The sequence below is a fragment of the Nothobranchius furzeri genome, chromosome 16 (genome assembly GCF_043380555.1).
Source record: "Nothobranchius furzeri strain GRZ-AD chromosome 16, NfurGRZ-RIMD1, whole genome shotgun sequence".
Lineage (NCBI taxonomy): Eukaryota > Metazoa > Chordata > Actinopteri > Cyprinodontiformes > Nothobranchiidae > Nothobranchius > Nothobranchius furzeri.
In genome coordinates this window covers 60,863,475-60,869,474 of record NC_091756.1, presented here as the reverse complement: position 1 = coordinate 60,869,474, position 6,000 = coordinate 60,863,475, and positions in this window count along the sequence as shown.

The following is a 6,000-nucleotide window of genomic DNA, read 5'->3' as shown; positions in this document are numbered from 1 at the left end:
CAGCAGAGCCACCTGCTCTCTGTGGACACTCAGAGCTCATCCACCTCTCATTGGGTGGGCAGACTGAGGATTCTCCGCCCAACATGCCCCAGGAGGTGCCTTTATCTGACCTGGAAGCCGTGGCTTTACTCAGCCATCTGCTTCCGACGGGGGCTGCTGTGAACTTGCGAGGGGGCAGATGAGCTTGTTTACATGCACGGTCCACTTATTAGAATCACTGATAAGGATTGAAAGAAAGAAAATCTTTTATATATTGCCTCTCAAGATAAAAATCAAAAGGTGCTTCACAAAAAAAAAAAACTTTAAATTTAAAAAAGATTTTGAAAAATGATTGTTCCCGCCGCTGTTTTTAGTTTTACAAGAGCTGACAAGTTTCAACAGCTGGCCTGTTTAACTGTGCAGAGTACGCAGCTGATAGGGTGTAAAACGGTTCTGCCTGCTCGCAAGAATCAGAGAAAACGAATTCATCGTCTTTGTGTGGAGAAAAAACAGGTGTGTTTGGTTTTCTCCTGAATAAAACGAAAACGTTTTTTTCTCTTTGTGTGTGTGTGTGTGTGTGGGTTGTTGACTGTACATGCAGCCTGCTTCAGAATGCATTCTTGTTGCCCGCATGCGGGCGACAGGTGCATCTGCCTCTGAGCTGATGGGCAGGAGATAGTGCGTTCTTTGTTTGCCCCAAACATCTGCCTCCTCGCCCGAAGCTCCTAGAGGTCACACAAAATTCCACCCTCAGGTCGGTGAAAGCAGCTTTCTACCAGTCTCACTTTTGTCACTAAATGTGTTTGAAATCACCCAACATAAAAAAAAAAAACCCAAACATTAAATATGTTATCTTGTTTGCAGGTCCTGGATGTATTATTTTATTAAATGTTTGGCAGCACATACACAGACAGGCAAAACTCTTGCTGTGTGCAAGTCTGTGTTGTGAACAGAACACACACGGGTTGTTTTTCTAAACTGAGCCAAATCCTCTACGTGTTTGAGCATCTGTGTTTTAAATGTCATACTGGGAGAGTTTCTTTCTAGAAAAAACACAATAATAATAACTACAAATGCATTTTAAGTTTAAAGAATTTTTCACTTTTCTGTCGCTGCAAAAACTATTCAGTGCTGTGCAAACATTATCAACCCCTTACAGATTTCTTCTGGTTCCCCTCCATTCAGATCAATAATTAACTGTGGTGAAGGACTTTTTTGGAAAGCTGGGTTCGGTTTCATCAGCTACATCCGGGCTTGATTACGACAGAACTACAGAATTAGGAAATCACTTCCATGTAACCCGAAGAAGGTTTACAGATTACCTAATGAAACTCATGATGCCTCAATGTAAAGAAATTCCTGATGAAACTCAGAAGTTCTTCTCCAAAGTTCATCATCTTCATGGTCCTTCAGACCTTGGGTCAAGTTTTCTGTTGACTTACAAGACAAACTACGACCTTTTTGGGCAACTGTTCTTCCAGATTCTGTTGAAAACTAACTCTGAATTTCAGGAAAAAAAACTGAACTACTTACTGTGGATGAAAGCATAAATTCTGCTACATTCCAGGAAATCCTGAAGGAGAAGTCTGACCTTTGACCTTAAACATGCCATTTCATGCTGGAACCCCCTACAATGTGACTGAATTAAAGGATTTCTCTGAAGCAGAGTGGTACAAATCCCTCCACAGTGATGTGAGATACTCACTACCGGTCATCACAAACTTCATTGTTGCTGTTATCTCCAAGGATGTTACTGCTACTTATTTTAGGATCAGAGTCACTTTTTTCACCTTGGACCAAACTGGTTTGGATAGATTTGTTACTTTAATAAATCAAATCAAATTCAGAAAACATCTATAGGGGAAAATACTTTTCCTGAGCATCTAGATGCTCACTGACATGAGACGTCTTTCACCAGAGGAAAGGCCTGCGAAGGGAAACTACCCTCCTGTCACCTTCAGTAAAACACCAGGCGGGAGGCTGAGTCAGACCCCATGCACATGGTAATGTAAGGAATGTGGCCATTTCCTCTTCTGCAGGAAACAAAAGAAGCTGCTGGAGCACCGAGGCGGTCCCTCCTCACATCAGGAGGCTGATCTCTCTAGATCAGCATGTCAACCAGATATATCTATAGTGTCAACCCAGTCTAGTTGATAATAAACATTTTAAATATCCTACTCTAACAGAAAAGTTATTAACTGTTATTAATTCATTGATATTTTGTGTTCGCTACAAAGACCAAAATCATGTTTGTTAGCTTTGTTCTGTCCAGTATGATTTACTTATTTATATACTAACATGTTTTTCACCTCTCAGTTAGAAGAGTTTTGGAGGGTACACTAGTGAACGTCACTCAGGGAAAGGAATTACACGGACAACAAAAATCTAGTATTAATGAGGTGTGGTTGTAAACATGAATGACAGCATGTTTCAGCAAGTTCAACACTGAATCAGCCTGACCGTGTGTGTGTGTGTGTGTGTGTGTGTGTGTGTGTGTGTGTGTGTGTGTGTGTGTGTGTGTGTGTGTGTGTGTGTGTGTGTGTGTGCGTGTGTGTGTGTGTGTAAACTTGCTGACGGAGAAGTATAAACTAGCCAGTTTCCTCTGCAGGATGGTCAGGGTCCGCCTTATGGCATTTTCACATCTGGCCTGGCCCGGTCTTGTGTCGGACCGCCCATGCATGGCCAGCTTCTGTTCACACCATGTTGTCTGTGGTTTAGCCATCTTGGGAATGTGGATGTCTCCATGCATGTGAGTGGGGCAAAAGACGCACAGAGAAATCTGTGGTGTTTTCCTTAAGTTAGGAAACAAATGTGGCCATGAGCAGTGTTACTTTTGGAGACTCTGATGTGAAGCACACAGCTTCCTGCAGTCACTCAGAGACAGAGTGAGGGGCTCGTACATCCTGTAGGGATTCAGAGTAGCTCCACTGCTTCTCAGCATCAAGAGGAACCAGATGAGGTGGCATTTAGTCCTAATCTTGGGGAAGGTGCTTTGTGCATGTCTTTGTGGAGGTAGAACCCTGGGTTGACTCAGGACATCCTGGAGAAAATAAATCCCTAAGCTATTCAGTCCTCCACGAATATGAGATTGTGATGAAAAAACTACAGTTGTAGGGCAAAAACACAAAGTGAGGCATCAAAAAGCCCCAGCTTATCTTGACAATCCCATTGAATCATCAATGTGAAACTTGATCTTTATCAAATTAAAAATATCAGATCAGAAATTCAAACCATGTCTTCCATCGATCATAATGGGCAATGCGAGATCACTGGCCAACAAGATGGAGGAACTCCAAGCCCTTTCAGATTATCGGCAGTGCAGTGTTATGTGTTTCACTGAGACGTGGCTGCAGGACCATATCCCCGATTCCAGCGTCTCTCTGCCAGGATTCCTGACTGTACGAGCAGACAGAGATCTGCAGAGGAGCGGGAAAAGAAAAGGAGGTGGAGTGGCAGTGCTTGTCAACAACAGATGGTGCCATCCAGGTCATGTTTCAGTGAAATGTCGTCTCTGCAGCCCAGATGTTGAACTCTTGGTAGTAAGTTGTCGCCCATATTATTTGACAAGAGAGTTCACCAGTGTTGTCTTGGCAACTGTTTATATTCCACCTTCAGCCATTGCTGAAAATGCATGTGATGCCATCAGTTCCGTTGTAACTAAGCTACAAATCCAGCACCCCAATGCATTTGTGGCTATATCTGGTGATTTTAATCATGCCTCGCTCTCTGCTACACTTCCAACATTTCAACAGTTTGTCAGCTGCTCCACCAGAGAAAACAAGACATTGGATTTGTGTTATGCAAATGTAAAGAATGCATACATGTACAAAACAAGACCTCCTCTGGGACAGTCAGATCACAATCTTGTTTTTCTCTGCTCGGAATACAAACCACTTGTTCAGAGGCAACCTGTGACAAGAAGAACTGTGAGAAAATGGTCACAGGACGCTGAAGAAGCCCTGCAGGGTTGTTTTGATACCACAGATTGGATGACTCTCTGCAAAGGATATGAAGAGGACATCAATGCCATGACTGGATATGTCACTGACTATATAAACTTCTGTGTGGACCACATCATACCCACCAGAACAGTGAGATGCTTCGCTAATAACAAACCCTGGATCACCAGTGAACTGAAGAATCTGCTAAATGAGAAAAAAAGAGCCTTCAAGGAGGGAGACAGGGAATTATTGAGCAGTATACAGAAGCAACTGAAGATCAAGATCAGAGACAGCAAGGAGGCATACAGGAAGAAGCTGGAGAACAAACTACAGAGGAACAATATCAGAGATGTCTGGTCAGGGATGAAGAAGATCACAGGCTTCAAGCAGAGGAAGGATTGCACAGATGGCAGCCTGGACACAGCCAATGAACTGAACAAGTTCTTCAATAGGTTCAGTTCAGGAACAAACCCAGCGTGTCCCCCTCGCCTGTCCCCAGCCAATCAGACATCCCATCCTCCTCTGATCCAACATTTTCCTGTCACACGACAGCTCTTTGTCCTCTAACGCAGTCATGGACTCTTCTGGTTCTATAAATCTGTCTTCAACCAAGTCAGGAGATGCTGCTGCCCCATTGACCTCCCCCTCCCACCTATCTGTCTCTAGAAGTCAAGTGAAGAGGCAGCTGGAGAGACTGAACAGGAACAAGGCTGCAGGTCCAGATGGTGTCAGCCCCAGGGTACTGAAGGCCTGTGCAGAGCAGCTCTGTGGGATTCTGCAGCACCTCTTCAACCTCAGCCTGGTCCAGGAGAAGGTTCCGGTCCTGTGGAAGACATCCTGCCTTGCTCCAGTTCCAAAGAAAACTTGCCCATCAGTCAATGACGACTATAGACCGGTTGCCCTGACATCCCACATCATGAAGGTCCTGGAGAGACTCCTGTTGGTCCACCTGAATAAGCAAACTAGAACATATCAGGACCCGCTGCAGTTTGCTTACCGCCATGGAGTTGGAGTTGAAGATGGCATCATCCAGCTGCTTCAACCAATCCACTGTCATCTGGACAAAGCAGGCAGCACTGTGAGGGTCATGTTCTTTGATTTCTTCAGTGCATTTAACACAATCCAGCCTGATGTACTTTGCCAGAAACTCCAGAAGACACAGGTGGGGGCCTCAACTATCGCCTGGATTAAAGACTAGCTGACAAACAGACCACAGTTTGTGAGGCTGAAGAACTGCACATCAAACCAGGTGATCAGTAACACTGGAGCACCACAGGGGACTGTACTCTCACCATTTCTTTTCACCCTGTACACCTCAGACTTCCAGTACAAATCAGAGACCTGTCATCTACAGAAACACTCAGATGACTCTGCAGTTGTCGGGTGTATCAGAGATGGACAGGAAGCTGAGTACAGAGAGCTGGTGGAGCGCTTTGTGGCATGGTGTGGAAACAATCATCTGACCTTGAACGTGAACAAAACAAAGGAGATGATTTTAGACTTCAGAAGAAACAGGGTGGAGTCAAACACTGTTTCCATCATGGGAGAAGAAGTGGAGGTGGTAGAGGAATACAAACACTTTGGAGTTCACCTGGACAACAGACTGGACTGGAGAAAGAACAGCGAAGCTGTTTACAAGAAGGGACACAGCAGACTGCACTTCTTAAGGATGCTTAAGTCCTTCAATGTCTGTAGCAAGATGCTGCAGATCTTCTACAAGTCTGTTGTTGAGAGTGTAATCTCTTCAGCCATCGTCTGTTGGGGTAGCAGCATCAGAAGCAGGGACCTGAAAAGGCTCAACAGCCTAATAACAAAGGCTGGTTCTGTTCTGGGGACGACTGTGGAACCACTGGAGGAGACAATGCAAAGAAGGATTCTCCAGAGAATCAAGAAAATGATGGACAACCCTGAGCATTCTCTTCACAAGACTGTCCGACAACGGAAGAGTGTCTTCAGTCAGAGGCTTCTTCAGTTTGGCTGCAACACTGACCGCTACTGGAGATCCTTCCTGCCAACAGCCATCGTAATATACAACAACTCTTTGAAGACTTGATTATTATTATTATTCTGAGTTACTACA